This window comes from Sabethes cyaneus, chromosome 2 (assembly GCF_943734655.1).
Source record: "Sabethes cyaneus chromosome 2, idSabCyanKW18_F2, whole genome shotgun sequence".
NCBI classification, from domain to species: Eukaryota; Metazoa; Arthropoda; class Insecta; order Diptera; family Culicidae; genus Sabethes; species Sabethes cyaneus.
Window position 1 is genome coordinate 202,517,511 of NC_071354.1, and position 19,369 is coordinate 202,536,879.

General features: G+C 37.9%; 1 protein-coding gene across 2 annotated transcripts in view; it reads left to right on the top strand.

Moving 5' to 3' along the window:
- Window positions 1-3,890: 3,890 nt before the first annotated feature.
- LOC128738791 (protein FAM133A) overlaps window positions 3,891-19,369 on the top strand; it is a 157,566-nt gene continuing 142,087 nt past the window's right edge. Inside the window, exons 1-2 of one of the 2 annotated variants that reach the window (XM_053834173.1) lie at window positions 3,891-3,987; window positions 5,273-5,344. The gene's annotated coding sequence lies outside the window, so the exon portion shown is untranslated. Of the gene's footprint in view, window positions 4,088-5,272; window positions 5,345-19,369 lie in introns of both variants that reach the window. The other variant, XM_053834174.1, reaches the window with a different exon arrangement.

Consider the following 19,369-nt stretch of genomic DNA (forward strand, 5'->3'; position numbering starts at 1 on the left):
GATATTTTGCAAATGTTAATACAGACAAGAAAATAATTTGAAATGTTTCTATAATTAGAAATAATTTAAAATTATTTCCAGGAATCCTTTATTATGGCTGTGTTGGTATTAATAAGAATAAGAATAAGAATAAGAATAAGAATAAGAATAAGAATAAGAATAAGAATAAGAATAAGAATAAGAATAAGAATAAGAATAAGAATAAGAATAAGAATAAGAATAAGAATAAGAATAAGAATAAGAATAAGAATAAGAATAAGAATAAGAATAAGAATAAGAATAAGAATAAGAATAAGAATAAGAATAAGAATAAGAATAAGAATAAGAATAAGAATAAGAATAAGAATAAGAATAAGAATAAGAATAAGAATAAGAATAAGAATAAGAATAAGAATAAGAATAAGAATAAGAATAAGAATAAGAATAAGAATAAGAATAAGAATAAGAATAAGAATAAGAATAAGAATAAGAATAAGAATAAGAATAAGAATAAGAATAAGAATAAGAATAAGAATAAGAATAAGAATAAGAATAAGAATAAGAATAAGAATAAGAATAAGAATAAGAATAAGAATAAGAATAAGAATAAGAATAAGAATAAGAATAAGAATAAGAATAAGAATAAGAATAAGAATAAGAATAAGAATAAGAATAAGAATAAGAATAAGAATAAGAATAAGAATAAGAATAAGAATAAGAATAAGAATAAGAATAAGAATAAGAATAAGAATAAGAATAAGAATAAGAATAAGAATAAGAATAAGAATAAGAATAAGAATAAGAATAAGAATAAGAATAAGAATAAGAATAAGAATAAGAATAAGAATAAGAATAAGAATAAGAATAAGAATAAGAATAAGAATAAGAATAAGAATAAGAATAAGAATAAGAATAAGAATAAGAATAAGAATAAGAATAAGAATAAGAATAAGAATAAGAATAAGAATAAGAATAAGAATAAGAATAAGAATAAGAATAAGAATAAGAATAAGAATAAGAATAAGAATAAGAATAAGAATAAGAATATCCCATTCGCCCTTCGTTTCCATTTTTTCTCTCCATTTTCTTCTTTTTCAATTTTTATACGCCCAAATATTCTTTTTTTCTCTTTTCCCATATCTTTTTTATTTTCTTTGTTTCGTTCTTTCTGCTTTTCTATCCAGTTTGTCATTATTTTCATTCTTATTTCTTCATTTTTTTATCGTTTTTCAATCTATTTATTTCTTCCATTTTTCTTCTTTTCTTTTCCGTTCTTTCTCTTTTTAGTTCCTTTCTTTTGTTGTCTCGTTTTCGCATTTTCTCCTGTTTTCTTCTTTTACTTTTCCACTTTTTTGCTTCCTGTTTCTTACGCCCCCTGCCCAACCCTCCCACGTGTTTCGATTTTTCTTTCGTCTTTCTCTTTTATACGCGATTTCATTTTGTCTTTCTTTCTCACATTTTTCTTCTTGTACCAGACCGCTTGTTCAGTTTTTGTCACGTTTCCCTCGTGTTCCTCTCCGTTTTCCCCTTTTTTCAAGACGAGCTACTACGACCTAAAATTCAGAGAAAAGAAGCAAAAACGATAAATACAACGCGGAAAATGAAAACAAACTGGACAGAAAAAAATAAAGAACCAGGATAGTAAAGGAGAAAGAAACGAAATCAGGAAAAGAGGAGTGGATAGAAAAAAAAAAACGGAAGACACAACAGAACAAAATGAAAAATAGAAACAAAAAAGGAGGAAAATAGTACATAAGAGGGAAAACGGAGCAGATGAAGGAGTCAGCAAAGGAACAGAAACCAAAAACGAAACGAGACTGGAAAAGAGGAAAAATGGGCTTAAAACAGAGGAAAACGGAGGAAAAATGACGATAAAGAACAAAAAAGAGAAAAAGAAAAGGAAAATCATGACTGAAAAGGGTGAGAAATGGGACTGGAATAGAAGAGAAAGAGGAAACAACCGGCAGAAAAAAGAAAGACGAGAGAGAAATGGAAGAAAACAAAGCAAATAAAGGAAAGACGAGACAGAAAAAGATAAAAAAGTAACAGAAAAAAGGAAAACGAGACAAGCGAAAAGGGAACGGAAGCAAGAGAAACCAAAAGAAAAGAGAAGAATAGATAGGTAGAGAAAAGAAAACTGATTAAGAACCCGGTAGACTAAAAAATGGGTCAAACGAGATCCTAAAGGAGAAAAACGGGACAAAATGCAAGTGGGAAATGGGGATAGGATGAGAAAATGTGACAGAAAAAGAAGTAAGGAAGAACAAGAAAAACTAACCTACGTAAAAGGTGAAGCAGGAGAGAGACAGACGACAAACGGAAGATAAAACTCGAAGAGCAAACAGAAAAAAGAAAGTGGAAAATAAATTAAACAGGACAGAAAAGAAGAAAAATGGAGGTATCTAAAAGAGGAAAATTGGAAAAGACGAAGTCGATAAACGAGACTCTACTTTTAGAAAAAGACGAAAACTGGAAACAAAAATTTAAAGTGCGGAGACGAAAGACCGAAAATGGGAAACATTACAACAAAATAATAAGTGAGAAACTAGAGGAAAAATGGACTGAAAATAAGAAAAAAAAATTGGACAGGAAACGAAAGAATGAAATAGAAAGCATAGAAAAGCGGAAAAAAAGAAAAAAAAAAGTGGGAGCAAAAGCAAGAAAACGGTATAGAAAAGAAGAAAAAACGAAACAAAAAGTGAAAAAAGTGGGACTCGAAAAGAGAATAAAAAAGAACAGAAAAGAGGTAAAACGTGAGAGAGTAAGGCGAAATACGTCAATTATAATTTCAAGTAAAACTTCATGTCTAATTTTGTGTCAATGTCCAAATCCAAATTTCATTTAATGGCCAACGTCATGTTTAATTTCAGGTCCAATTACATGTCCGATTCTAAGTTTAATTTCAGGTCTAATTTAAATCCAAAATTAAGTTCAATTTTAAGTCAAATTTAAACTCTGATTGCCCGATTTCTAGTACAATTTGAATTCCGATTACAAGTTTAATTTTCAATGTGGTTTCAATCTAATCCAATATAAGTCCAATTTAAATCTAACTTATGCCCAATTTTAATTCCAATTTCAAATTCAATTTTAAGAAAAATTTCACATCCGATCCTAGTTTAATCACAAGTTCAATTTCAATTTGAAGTCAAATTTCCAATAAAAACTTCAAATTCTTATTAAAGTTCGATATGCATGTCTAATTCCAAGTAAAAGTTCCAGTCCAAATTACTCCAAATTTAGAACCAGTTTTAAGTCCAGTTTCCAGTTCAATTTGAAATAAAGCTTCAATCCTAAATTAAACTAATTCAAGTCTAATTTAATGCTCTATGTCAAGTCCCATAGGAACTCTAATATCTAGTCCAGTTTCAAGTCTAAATTCTAGTTCTTCCAGTTCTAGGTACGATGTTGGTATAACAAGCCAGTCGTCGTAAACTACTTTCGAATGCCTAAACATCAATCATGTGTGTTTAAACCTTAAAACTGATGACTTTAAATATTCAATCAAAATATTGTACCGTTCCACCGGCCTGGAAAAGAAGAATAACCTTGACCACGGATTACACCATCCATCCATTCATCGTCGAAACGACTCCGGGAGAGAAGAAAGACCCATCAATGCGGGCGGGGATTCGACTCTGCCAAATATGGCTCGACGAAGAGTAAAACGAAAACGGCGAAACTTTCCTAGAGCGAAAACATACCTACCGGAGAAAGCATCGACACTTCCTTGGCCGTGGGGTCTGCTGCTGACTGCTGTCGTGCTGTGCTGTGCTGTGCTGATGGCGTATCGATTCGGTTCGGTTTCGGTGAGAGAATTGGCGAGTGTGTATGCTTGCTGCTGCTGCTGCCGAAGCGATGGAGAAGAGTATAAGAGCAAACGCTCATTAAAACAAACCCGCTGCTGACGATCATTGGCCAGACTCCGTGGCTCATAATAGTGTGAGCCATCGACCTGATCTAGCACGCCGGATTCGTGCTCCGCGATAAGTGTCTGTGTTTTCAACAGTGAGTGAGATTTAAAGTTTTATCCCATCCTCCCGTAGCATTTGTCTTTTGAATTCACATTCTCCAGTCCAGACGACGACGTTTTCCTGGATTAGATCCGGTGGGTGGTTTCCTAGTACATTCCAATAGCCATTTTTTTCTCGCTTGGTGCCAAGAGAAGAAGGCTAATTTCGCCAATTGAAATTGTGAGCGTGGGAGCTGGAAAAAGGAATCTGCAATATCCTCCCTTAAGGGCCGCGCAGGGTTGTGGCCGGTTTAGAAGGTTCGGTGGAGTTGTATCAAATTTGGTTTGCTGTCGCGTTAAACTGGTTTGACGGAACACGACAACGAGAGTTCAAGGAAGCACAAATCATTTTACGGTTAGCAGGGAGAGGACGGGAAAGATTCAAAATTGCTGAGTCGTAATTGAAAGTAATAAGCACTGATGGTAATTGGGTAGAGGAGGCGTGAAGAGTAAACTGCGCTCAATTGATATAATTGGTGAATATAATCGAAAAGTGGCTGCTAGCAAGCTAGCAAGCGTTCCGGTGCTAACTGCGTGTTCGAACGAGACGATGGGCAGAACAGTGATAAACAGAAAATGTGAGAAACAAAGCGAAACCAAGAATGAAGAAAGTTCAAAGCGACTGCCAGAGTGTATCGTTTTAATTGAGTGCAATAAAGCCAATAAAAGATTCTAAATTGAGCATAAATGGGACTCTTCCCAGAACAGGATATCCTCCGCTCCGGCTTGACCGCTTCCAAAGAATTATGCATAATCAGAAGCTGAAGCAATCAGAAATTTTATGCTTTTCAACCAACAGTGATTGTAAGCCGATTGTTGTCGAATTAAGCTGGGATGTGTTTTTTTTACGAAGATGACAACAGAATTTGAACGGGCAAGCGCGAAAATGAGTTTGTAAAATGAGAACTTTTATTGTGCACTAACCGAACACATGGGAAATTGGATTGTGACCATCTCATGGGAGATGAAACGATAGTCTTCTTGAGTTGTATTCTATAACGAAAAGTGACACAACATGCTTTATACAAGATGGAAAAATAACAAACCAAACAAAGGAAGTGAGAATTCCCACTGGTTTTAGTGAGAAACTTTCAACCTAGGGGATTGTACGTTTTGAACCTGTTTACCAGCAAAAAGAGCATTTCTGTGATAAGAAGAAAAATATTGCACAGCTTTTTTTGCTGCTGTTCCTTGTTTTCATTTTTTAAGCTCAACGATGAAGAGAGATTGTTAGTGTGCTTGAGCCTCTAGTGATTTGTGATTTTTTTTCTGTTGTTCCAGAACGTCTATAGCTTGAGAAACTTTCTGGTGCTGCTCCTGATCACATACAATCCGTAGAAGGAATCATACAAGGTAAAGTTTGCGCTTTATATGTACTGACTAGTATACCCAAGACAATTAAACCAAACTATGCTATGCTGACTAGTACACCCAAGACAATTGTATGACTGTCAAATTTTGGAACGGATAGAGATAGTCACTTGAATCCCAGCTACGAATGAATATTTCTACAAAGTTGACGTCGCGGGAAGAACATCTTATTAACTTTATCGTCTTTTCTACCCTGAAGTCTTTTTTTACACAGTGTATTTTCACGATTTTTGAATTAACACGGGTTTCTTGCGATGAATTTTGAATTAACACAGTTTATTTTACGACGATTTTTGAATTAACGCGGTTTTTTACAACATTTTTCGAATTAACGCTGTTTTTAAACGTATTCCTCGTGTAAAACTAGACTTGAGTGTTTACGATTCCATCGGGTTCTGTAACCACTAGGTCTGCTTTAACAAGCGAGTGGTCGTGGGATTGAATCTTAGCAGTATTATACCTGTTCCATATCAACCAATTTTACTCTGACTAAATTCTCTTCTTTATTCATACTGGATTCTATATTACCCCGTTGAAAGCCTCTTAACAGTGATTGATTCTTCACAAGAAAAGCGAACACCCTCTGTTATGCATGTTACGGAGTAACTTATATTTGTAGGGTTTTATACTGTAAGGTTTTCACATTTGTACAGTTTTATACTCAACATTCGAAGAAACATACGAGTGCCGCGATACGGTCATGTTGCGAAATATATGATTTTAAAAAATGAGTGGGCTTGGCATGGACTGTGTCTATAGGTAAATAAAAGAAAAACAAAATCAAACAGAGCTATGACAATTTTTTTTTTCAAAAAAGAAACTGGTGCCTTTGTTGACACAAATTGGCAGGAAAAACTTCCCTTATTTCACAAATAATTATGCTAAACTATTGCGTTGTCTGAATTATAAGAACGTATAACAGGGCGTGGCACGTTACTTCGTAATCTTCTTCATTTTATTTTGGCGGTTCCCTTTCAAAACTTACTACGGCAACGAAAAGTGTTTCAAAGATTGTTTTAATTTCAACTGCAGTTTATAATAAGAAACCTTATCCTAGGCGTTGACTAATTACACAAAAAGATCGAATATGGCCGATTTTCACGCCTTAAATTTCTACTTAGTTTGTTTTATATCAACACGCTACGGTAAGCAAATTCTAATAAAGTGACCGTTCTGAGTCTGTGACTATTCTGTGAGTCTTAACCATTCCATACACATACACAAGACTGGAGTGCGTCGGTAGTTTAATGGCAAAAACACTTGAGTACCAACAGAGAGAGTGTGGGCTGGAGTACCACCTGCCATTGAATGACGCAGTATATTTTTGGCCTCATATCGAAATTTTCCAGTGTCATCCAGTTTGTCATTCTTCTCACCAAAAGCTCTAGAACGTTACTAAAAAGTTTACGTTGAACCGCGACAGAGTCAAAGAAAAGTAAAACATGAGAAAAATTCTAATAAATCTAGTTACGCGAAAAACCTGATAGTTTCGACGTTTGCTACGATTTCCAGCAACACTCGCCTCCATTCTACATACCGATCGGAGCCGGATCCGATAAGAAATTGCTCTTCGATCGGAATACATCGTATGCTATAACACACGTCGATCGGGACGTTTCTGATCGGAATGCAGAATCGAGGCGACTATTGCGCTTCACTGGTGAATTTTTGCTTCTATAGGTGCGCGGTTGACAGAAAATCGGTTTCTTTTCGAAAATTAGCAGCCACCAGCTGAACACCATCCGACTTCGGAAATTTTATGCAAGCCAGTAGCGAAACGCAAACGCAAGCGTAACAAATGTAACAGCTGATTTGATTCCGAATGCCAGAGTAGAACTAGGCCAGAAGTCGCATGCTCAATGTGGCTATACGTCAGAACAGAGAAAGGCATAGAAACACTAGGGCTACGGAAAAAAGAATCCACCAACTAAAAAAACGTGAGTACGAGGAGCACGTGCTCGCTGACCGGGGTAGAGGAGCGATTCGCTAGTAACGACACATGGAGTTTTTACAAAACGGAGAGATGCAGGAATTTTGTGCGATGCTTATGATGTGCAATTATAGTGCTGGCAACCTACTTATGAACAAAACGGCGGTAGCAGCCAGGTGGAAGGGGCACTTCCGGACACTCTTGATTGGAGAGGTAAACAACACGGAGATCAGCAGGAAAAGAATAAGAATTGTGAGCGATGGCCAAGCTGTGGAACCACCAATATTGCAGGAGGTTGTGAAGGCAATCAGTAAGCTATAAAACGGTAAGGCCGCTCGGAAGGACGGTATCCTGGTTAAACTGCTAAAAGTGGAGCGCGAGTGGCAGTATGAATAAGCACTTCGCCGCATCATTGTCAGGATCTGAACGGGAAAATAAATACCGAAGGTGTAGTTGAATGGCCTCGTTTTCCATATTTTTAAAAACGGACACTTGGGTAAAAACCATCGAGGCATTATGTTACTTAATTATGCCTATAAGGTGCTCTTCCGTATCCTGTTCTGTAAACTGAGACCGTTAGCGGAGTCCTTCGCCGGTGAGTACCAAGCTGGTTCTCGTGAGGGTCACTCCACGACGGATCAGATGTTTACCCTGCGTCAGTTACTAGAAAAGTTCCGGGAGTTCAACTTGCAGACTCATCATCTCTTTGTGGATTTTAAGGCGGCATACGATTCAGTCAAAGTAAATTAGCTGTAACATATAACGCTACAACATGCTTTACCAACGATACTACTTAGTTACGCTGACTCGTGCGACGCTAGATTCGTAAAAAATAATGCGTCGGAATAGTGGGTGATACCTCATTTGTTTTCGCGATGTTTAATGGACTGAAGAAGGTGCATTAGGAAGAACAAATGTGGAAAGGAACGAAACTATCATAACGAAATCTTACTTCTTGGCTTTGTGCATGTCGTCGATATCATCGTAATCAACCATAAAGTGGTGGAAGAGGCTTTTTTAAATGGAAAGCAGTGAGATTAAGACCACTTGCACAGCCAAAGCCTAAAGCGAAATACATGGCTGCCGGCAGAAAACGTGGAAGTGCCGAGGTGGCGCTAGAGAGAGAACGATATGAAGTAGTGGAGAAAACCACAAACGTTGGTACGCTCGTGACCTGTGATAACGACGTAAGCTGCGAAGCAAAATGACGAATTGCAGCTGCGAATCGGACTTTCTACAGATTACGTAGCCAGCTGAAGACCCGCAATTTGCAAATTCGCACAAAACTGGCGCTCTACAGAACACTAATCCTCCCGGCGGCCCTCTACGAACATGAATCATGAACGCTAAAGGAAGCGTGTCGACGAAGATCTTTTGAGGATTTTTGAGCGTAAAACTATGCAATCTATACTTGGTGGCAAAATGGAAAATGAAGTGTGGCGCAGACGTATGAACCACAATACCAACTCGTACACGAGCGAGTGTGAGAAATATAGCATCCAACGCTTACTCCACTGATGCAAGCGTACGACAAACAACCGCTGGTGCTTGGTGCATTGATTCTGCTAACGACACACTCGCGGGCGCATAACCTCATAGTGCCCTTCTGCACAGCCCGCTCACGAAACCAACAGGTCATGAGCCGCGAGCGTGAGTAGGATGTATGAATTCAAATTTTGTTTCATTTCTTTATTTATGCTTTGTTTTACATCACTGTCTTACACATGGGGAAGAGTGCGTGTCCTCATGAGCGTTCGGTATCAACAGCTTGGGTTGCAATTGCGAGCGAGAGCGACGACCATGGCTGATAGCTAAATACACACTCGCAAAAACTCGTCACTGCTCACTGGTCACAGATGCTCATGCCGGTGTCTTCGTTAGAACGAGAACGCTTGTGTGCGGTATTCGCAACATTGGCTATATCATGTATACAAAAAGCTGATACAGTGAAGGTAGTACGATGTGACAGGCTACGGTGGGTTGGGCACGCGACCAGACTGCCCGACGAAAGAGTAGCCAAAACTGTTTACAACAAAAAACCAGGAAGATGCCCTAGGCTTCGAGGCAGACTCTGCACCCGATGGATATGCGATGTACACGTTCAACTTGTGTTTAAGGAAATTGGAGAACGGCAGTTTAGGAGGACAGTACTGGAGGACCATAATCCTTTCGGCGCAAGATCGATAACGGACTGTCGCTTCTAAAGGAAATAAAGTAAGTAACATTACAAGCCAATTTTTCCTATCACCAATCAACAAACACATCCTAGAGCTACTGAAGTCGGATGCAATCATCATCTATGGAATGAACTACCGAATGTAATTTCTAGTCATAAGCATACATCAGCTGGCATTCAACTCCAAGCAGCAAAGCAATATCGTTAAAAAACAGTAAAATCAGAAGAGGTCCCACGTCGCTGCCTTGAAGAACACCCGACAGGTTGGTAGGTTCGTGCTTACGGATCGACCAGGCATAAATCCGTGTTGGTCACTGAAAATATAGCCTTTTGTTCTAGCAAGAATTAAATTATTCACATCACGTCACATTACATCAAAAATGACTATTAAATCAGCTTGATTTCTTATTGTCTCACAATTCAACTTGAACCATTTTATTATGTTTCGAGCATAGTTTTATTTTAGGAAAAAATATTAAAGTTCAAATTGATTGATGAACTTTGCCCTTTGCTTCGAATTAAATTCTGGATTAATTGTGGAACAGCACACATAAGCTATTGCATCTCTAGCGGAATCATAATGGCATTAAAAGCTGTTTCAGCTGAATGGAATTAATAAATTCCAACCATTTCGAAGCCCTCGGACTGCGTGTGCTCTATAAATGGAGGCCATTGATTAAATGATCATTGGAAACAAACACACAGGTACTCTTTCAATTCCAGCACAAAAACCTTGCATTATTCAAATGCATAAAGTTTATTAATTTCCGAGCAATGTTCATCGGTATTCATAATTAGCGAAGTTAGCGCTGCTGTAGGTCTGATTAGTTTTTTTTTCTTTTTTCTTTCCATCATCAATAACAGTTCGCGCATAACTCATAACTGGTTAACCTGCACCGAGAGTAGATACCGATCTTCTATGCAATGCATCCAATGCATGCTCGTTCATATTCACTCGAGCGCGTGTAAACATGTTTCGCATTCCGCATCCCCTTTCCTTCCAACAAATTTCCTATATGTATGTATGTATGCTGCAACATCTAGCCAAGCCAGTACATCGCATCGTCGGTCTAAAACTGTTCGCTTTCCAGCACTTGGAAAGAATAAATCTCCGATGGCGTAGATGTTGTACCTCACGCTACAACATACATACATACACTTTGCCCGTTTCTACATAAATAAATCGTGCATTTCTAGGCGGGTGGACTAAGTACCTAATAGTTCGAAACGAACATTAACCACGACATGCTTCGAATAAACTGCATGCACGCGAGGCCCTTTCCTTTCTTTGCTTTGGGGGTTCGGAAACCAGCACGTTTCGGGAAATGGACACACTTGATGCTGTAGGGATGTGCTGTGGAAGTTATTCGAATTGTTCAATTAGTTGACTGCTTCCCGGAATGATTATGGCAAACAGTAAATAACTTGAAAAATATGTTTCAATCATAGAGGAAATAATCGAACACGTTTTCTATTCTAATAAAATCAGCATGAAATATTCATGCTGGATGGAAATCGAACATACCCAGCAGGAGGAACACCGTTCCGAACTCACATAAATAAATACGACACATTCAGTAGAACAGCATTACGACTGCGAGGAACAATCTTGGAAAACAGTGCACGGGCAAAAGCAGAAGAACGGGTTGAAGATAGCAGCAGCAGCAGCACCAACAGAACAGCAACATCGGTTTCAATTTATTGCATATCAAAATACGTATACATACGATTCTGATTCCGTGAAGGCATCGTCAGCATGGGTGCAAGCATGGGAAAGAAAAGAAGGCGATCGTGTGTGATATGCAATAGACGTGTACATATTTATATGCACTCTTTTGGGAAAGCCTGGGTGGTGAAATTCTGTGGTCCATTAGGGAAACCAAAAATCAACAAACATCCAACAGCACCGATGCAGCCAGCCTCTGCCAGTGGCCAGCACAACGGTGAAGGCCAATCCGAGCCGGCAGACGGCCACATTTGAACGGAACAGAGCTGTACGTTTCACGCACATAAAACGCACTTTTACGATCTGTTTGATATTTATTATCATCTAATAGAACCATTTCGCCTCCATCATCCCTGGCACACCGGTTTTTATTTTATGGTGGCACGGAGCATTTCCTTTGTCTGGCAAGGCATTTTCCTTCTCGGCGTCACTGATGGCTCGCCTCTATTGGGTCTTGCGTAGGACGCGTCATGCTAGCAGTATTTTTCTCGCAATGGGATAGCCAACATGGCAGCGTTCTTCACGATGGACAGTTTTACTGGTTTTTATTATTATGCAAAACGGTTAACATTCGTCCGCAAACGACCTCAGCGGCCTTCTTTTATGAGTTTGAAAAGTTTTGTGTACATTCTGCGTTTGAAGGCGATAATTGTCAGGGTTATGAATATTCATGTGAAGAGCGAACTTTTGCTACTGGTTACGTTCGTTAAGATGGATTTCGCAGTCAAAGTGTTTGTGTACAGGACAATTGCGCAGTTTACATTATCATCTTGCTGGTTCTATTAGCTGAAAAACATCAAACACGTTTGCTGAAGGAGGAAATAACGTTGTCCAAAGTACACTAGAGCAAACATGGCTAGCGATATCGCAATGTCGATGGATGTGCAACCATTTCAGAACTTCAGGAAATCACTCATTTGGGATGGTAGCTGGCATAGTGTGTCATTCCAAAAAATCATTCTCTAAAAGTGGTTTATCGTTTGAACGCTAACAGCTTAGTGGTTTCCCGAACGATTTTCAATATTCTTACACCAATCGATTGGAAAATCTTCTAAGAATTGGCCCAAATGAAGAAAAGTATGGGTTCTTGAACTATTGAAAAATTGAAAATCATCAACCTATGTTTTACCAGAATTCTCGCTTCGCGGAAATGACTTGTTGGAAATGACGTCATCAAAATGGAAACGTGTTTTCACGCTTCGGCTTATAATTCAGCCAATTTTCAATAGATTTCCAAGATATTTACACCAATTGATCGGAAAATCGATTTGCAAAATATTGAAAACATAGAAGACTATTGGTTTTCATTGCGTGTCATTGTAAAATTGGAAATAACTCTAACTCTGTCGTACTAGAAATTGTCGCTTTTTGATTGGTTGGAATAATTTCTTTTATATCTTCATAAAAGCATGTTTTCATCCTTAAAAGGACGGTGTCTGGTAATTGATACAACTGTTAGAAATATCAGTATTCTTCTCACTTTTCTTGGGCAATACACCAGCTTGAATGTTTAGCAAAACACCTCTAGTAACTCCGAAGAAAAGTTTGTTCATTTCTCCGTCGATACGGACAGCCAGCTGCAGATTGGTCTTCTCGTCACCACAAACTCTGCCCGCCTGCGTGCGGATAAATCCAAAATTCCAGCTGCGAAACTACTACTGCTGTTGGTTTATGGGCATACGTAATTTTTCTTTGGCAGCAAAAGGCGAACGGCTCACTGGTAACTTTGCTCTTTTGTTCAGACTGTAATTGAAATGCTGCATTTTATTCAACGTAGATGATAGAATGAAGGACCACGAAAAATAGGCGGGACCGATTCTTGTCGCTTGCTCTGGTTATAACACGAGGTAAGTCGGCGAACAGCATTATTCAAATGCTAGCTGAGCTACTGGCATGTTTGGACACAACAAAAAAGAAAGCATCAAAGGCAAACGAAAGTCACGCTCGAGTCATGCACGTCTGCAGTTCACGTTCGGTCGTATTCATCGGCTGCTGAGAAAAGGAAAGTATGCTGAGCGTGTGTTGGAGCCGGAGATCTAGTTTCGCTGCCGTGATGGAATATCTGGCTGCTGAAGTTCTGGAATTGGCAGGAAATATGCTGCTCGCGACAACAAAACGACCAGAATTATCGTCACTTGCGGCCATACGCAACGACGAAGAGTTGAACAAATTGCTGTCCGGTGTCACCACTGCTCAGAGAAGTGTCTTTCCGAACATCAAAACTGTTTTGTTACTACCCAAGAAGACAGAAAAGAAGGGTTAAATTTCTAACATATCACGTCGACAAACCGTTCTTTTGAGGACGAAATATATGTTCATGAAGATTTAAGGAATTTTCGCTCACTGCTTTTAATTCGATTGATTCTAATTGTTCACTTCTTATCAAATAATTTTAACCGATCACCTCTCGCGCTTCTGTTCGCTTGTTGCTGCTGGTTGAGTTGGCCGTCTCGGAAGGTACCAAAGCAGCCAACAAATACACCAGCTCCAAGTAAAGGTGTTCAGTCAAGCGTCATAATGCATAAAACCATGGGTTTAATAAAATTAAATAGTTTTAAGAATTTGTTCGTTCTTAAAAGAACGGTTTTCGGTAAACGATGAAACCTAGGGAACTTAGGGCTTTTCACTCGGTTTTCCTTAGCAACACAAATTTATTCATCAGCAATGCTACAGTAATAATACGTAGCGGAATTTTCCTTTGGCAGCAAAAGCGAACGGCTCACTGGTAACTTTGCTCTTTTGTGTAGATAGAAATTGAAATGCTCCATTTTATTCAACGTAGATGATAGAATGACGGACCACGAAAAATAGGCGGGACCAATTCTTGTCGCTAGCTCTAGTACATAACACGAGGTAAGCCGGCGAACAGCATTACTCAAACGCTAGCTGAGCTACTGCCAACATCTTACTGGCATGTCTCTGGACGCGACAAAGGAGAAAGTATCAAGGGCAAGCGAAAGTCACGCTCGTGTCGTGCACGTCTGCAGTTCTCAGTCAGTCGTATTCATTGGCTACTGAGGAAAGGAAACTATTGAAGCTGGAGCTGGCTGCCGTGATGGAATAATTAACTGCGGAAGTGCTGCTCACGACGACAAAAAGATTTATCCCACGTCGCTTGCAGCTGGCCACCTGGACTGTAATTTCATCATGACTCATGACTATACACGAACAGCTTCGTCTATCGCATAGCTGCTGTGGCTTTCCGGCTGGTTCGTTGGAACAAGCCGTTTACCGAAAAAAAAATTACGTTAAGTGCGTTAGTGCAAGTTTATTGCAAGCTGGAGTTATGATAATCAAACAATCGGTTCTTTTAAGGACCACACAACTATTAAAGAATTATTATATTTTCTTGTCATTAACTGTATACACTGTTCCTACTTTGATAAACACTACGTACAACGCATGTAGCATGTATACATGAAGAATTGTATTATTAAATACATTGATACATCCTACTATCGCTACAAATAGACTTACGTAGTCCTACGTCACCTATGCGGTCATGTCTTGTGCACAACCCCTCTGATTTTTATTCAGCGGTCCTCTTCTCAGATACGCTAAGACGACATTGACGTCCTTGATCAACAAAGCATTGACTCAAAAATATGAAACTGCAATGCCGAAGGATTAAGGATTTTACATTTAAGCTATAATCTGTCTGTTTTTTTACTATTCCACAGATTTTAGTGATAATCCGATCGTACAGAGAAATAGGATTTAAAACTTGTAAAGCAAATCTGATCTGACAAATGTAATAAAACATTTATTATCCTTGAAATGGTTCGGTCGATGAAAAAGCAAGCCAAAACACAGAAAATCATTTAACCAAATAGTTGTCACTTTATTTTAATTATGAATGAATTTCTGAAGAGCCATACTGCTCTTGAAAGTAGATAAGGGTGAAGCTGTCACGAGATTAAAGTATTATTTTAATACAGCTAGCTAATATTATTTGATGGTTGTGTTAAAGCTTTGGGATTTGAGACCGAAAATAGTTTCCAATAAATTACCAGGATTTAACCAATTAGAAGGGGCCGCTTTATAGTCCGAATGTGCAGACAGCTCTACTTGTGTTGATCCTCCACCCACTTCTAAATATTTTTACTAGCTTTTTCATGTAAACATCCAACGATTTTGTTTTGGTATACTATTTGGAATACTATTTTTTGACTTAGCAGTAATAATTTAATTACCGTTTCACAGACTAGCAGCAATAAAACACCAATCTGGTGCAATTTTTGCCTTGCCTAAAGCGACTTGGCGTATAATTAGCTGTGAAATAAATTTACTAGTTTATTGTTTTGGCGCACTGCACGGTGTGGTGGTTATGCGGTAACAAAAAGTAACTTAATACTTTATTTTAATCTTCGAGATAGAGTGTGCTGTCGTGATATTCGTAGATAAGTGGCAATAGTGAACAATATATGTTCACCTGGTTATATTAGAGTAATGAAAAAGTATGGCATGTTTGTGACTATGATCAAAAAATTAATCGAGATTTTGCCTGTATTTTGAACAAAAAATAAAATTCTTTAAATTAATATAAACCTAAAGTATTACAGCATGTTGTTGACATAGATTTCAAGTTACTGAGTATGAGCTTACATCAATTCTTGCTCACTTAACATTATGAAACTTTCTTTCGTAATTTCATGTATCTAAAAATGAGTATCCTAATAAATTTATCTTCTTCGAATATGCTACAGAAGTTGTGTTAATTTTATTTTTCAAAACTGTCAAAAATCAGCCCTTAAATGAATCCACTTTGCATAATTAAACTTCACCAGTAAGAACAATAAGGTATTGCCTTAATTACACTTTATTTAGCTCCATCAAAGCATTCTATCGTGATCAAACTTCTTTGGTTCGCATTACGACAGCAAGCAACCGATGCTGGCTCGGGAAGATTAAACAATCTGAACAGAGTGGGAAACAAAGGATGTTCTTCATTGAATCGGAAATTAATATGCAAATATCAATCAGTCAGCTGTCCACGGTAATGAGAGGGCTGGTCCACGATAGACAGGTAATCAGTCTTCCTAGGGAGGCTGCCTGAAACTGTCGATCAATGTTTTTTTTTTCGATTATATTCTGTCATAGTTGTTAAACTATCTTCAAATTATATTGATGTGCATTTCCAATCAGAATCACTACACGGAGAAGAAAAATTCCAGCTTGTTTCAAACAATATGACAGTTGTTTTAAGTCTAACTAAATTTTTCAAAACAATTTGAAAATATAATTGTTTCAAAACGAAATTGTGTTTGAATCAACAAATATCTGTTTAAATTAAAGTAAAGAACTTTCAATTGGAATTTAACATTGATATAACAACTAATATTTTTTATAAAATCGTCTTGTACGGAGACTAATTTAATTTTATATGTATTTTAACTGATTGAAAACGACCTCTAACTATTGTTGGGACCGTGGAAAATTAGAAAGGATATGACAATGCACATAATTAAACCGAATAATAGTGTGAAAAGCAATGAATATGCGACAAGTACAGTTCTGAAAACGGCGAAGCTGGCATGACTGTTGAACAATACTTTACTTCATCAATAATTCTACAGAAAAAAGTTCTTAAAAAAACATTTACCCGATTTTGTTCAAATTCGCTGTACATTTCCATTATTTCCCTTATTGGCAACCCTTTCTCAGTTAGGATGGCCCTTTGAACTAATGGATTTAAAATATAACATATCAAAATATTAGAGACTCATAACTGTTGGGTTTTGAGATACAATTTTTTAAAGAAAATAAGTTGATTAAGCGCAATGGAGCAATGGAGACCAGTGTTTTTTGTCTGCTATGAAATGGATATTTTTGGCATACACGAACCAAAATCTAATTTCACTATGGACGGATTTCGCGCCAACTCGTTTATGGGGCTGTCAGAGCCGTCTCAGAATTTATCGCCGTTATAAGCGGAAGAGCCCTTTTCACATGCTGTGTAAGAAACGATTAGATTGCTTTAAGGTGAAATGAATTGTCATTGATTTTGTACATTTCAACACAAAAATTCTGTTCATGAAAGTATATTCGTTGTATTTAGGTTGGCTTCAGAAGATTGGCAGACTGGATTCAGAAATTTCGTTCAAAGTTACGGCGAAAACTGTGCGGTCACATCGCTGTATGAAACTTTAAGCGCGTGTTTCTCGAAACCATATTTTTTCAGCTGGCGGTACGTATATCTCAGAATCTAGTTGTCCGATTTGGCTGAAATTTTTTCTAGCATGTAGAAATGAATCATCTAAATTGTTACGTAGCTGTTTTTTGTATCTCAATTTTTGAACTTTTTATGAGCTCTTAATTGGAGATTTTTGATGAAAAAACACCTCCCTTTTGGAAAAATTGCCGCCATTTTGGCAGTTTTTAGAATTTTCAAAAACCGCCACGTAACAATTTAGGTATTAACCTAAAGCTTCAAAATCGTCCTTGAAATCAGTTCTACGATACTCCGTTGGTTCCCGGCACGCACCGCCAGCAAGGAACTGTTTTCTAGCGAGCATCCACGCGCCTAGCTGCCACCAGCATAATAATCATTATTCTGGGATCCAAAAAATGCAAAATATATCTTCAAATATATCTTAACCTATAACCAAAATACCCCAACACTTAGCTTTAATTTTAGCATCCGAAAAAAATTACGAATCTCTTATTTTTCGACCTTTCAGAGTAGGGTCCCCCCTAAAGTTTTAATACGTACCTCTAGTGGTTTTCATGACCAATTTCATAAAACCGCTAATAAAATTGTTAGCTCCACCAGAACCGTCTAATGACCGCTATAAAACTTTCTTCCAACCAAAACCAAGGCTTACTCTTCAGAAGGTTTTTATAGCCTTTCGAAGAGTCAGGCCACAAGCTCAAGCAGGTTTTTATCTGCTGAAAGCAGCAACAAAACCCATCATGCCGTTCGCTACTTGACGTCAATTTAATCTAAGCTTTTCGTTTTGTTCAACACAGCTATACAGTATAAAGCTAAATCATCCGGAGAGCTTTATTAACTTGAAAATATATATCCGTGAGCAGAAAAGGTAAACTTTTACTATCAGATCTTCCTTTCAGATTTGATTTACAGCGGCCATAACAAAATAACCGGAAGAATATATCCATCAAAAATTTTCAGCAGTTTCCATGGTTGTGCGGCATATGCGCATTAAATTTTATTGTTCATATTAGAATATTGGCTTATGGAACACATACGTGAACTTGTCATATTTGGACGAAAGGTTTTGTGAACAATTTTTGGCGGAGTACAAACGGATAGCGAAGAGTGGCGTATGCGTATGAACCACGAGTTGCAGACACTACTTGGAGAGATTCCCATTGTGCACCTGGTGAAAGTTGGGAGACTACGTTGGGTCGGCTACGTCGCAAGATTGCCAGACGAGTGTGGAGTGAATCCCGTTCTCTTCGAGAATCCCACCGGCACCCGGAATAGAGGGGTCCACCGTGCATCTAGCACATCGACCATGTTGAAGCCGACTTGCGTGTGCCGAAACACGCAGCGAAAAATTAAAGAATCGTTGTTTGGCGAGCAAAAATGCTAGAAAACGGCAATATGGCTTCGTATAAAAAATGATTTCGATGTTGGACTCTAATATTCTTCATTTTAACAGCAATAAATCAGGCAATAAATTTTATTACGGTTCAAATCAACTTTGATTGGTGTGCCATATTGTATTGCTACGCCCAACTGATAGTAAGTTTACAAGAGATGTGCTACAGCCAGCCAGTTTTATCGTGGTAATATAAGCAAACACAATAAATTTCAAAAGTTTCAAAAGTTTTATTATGATTTTATAGTTAGCTGTTGGTAGTTTTTGACCCGTATCATCTAGGTATTGCGCAGCACCATGATAAAATCAGAGGTAATAATACCGCAATAAAACCTTTATTAAATTCAAATAAAACCAAGCGGCTTTAGACTGGGCCCTGTAGCCGCAACGCAAGCTTACCGAGTCTGCCTTGACAAGCAGGTGGACGGGGGTTCGAAGCTCAGTTGATTTAGGCCATTCGATGTTAACCTTTACGTCCCCGACATCAAAAATGATGGTACTTGCAGTTACACTTCTGGCTGGAGATAGCTCCACTTATTTTCATTCAATTTTTATGCAATTAGTCTTAAGGAAATCACATTAAATTGTCCTTCAATGAAAAAATAAGTTG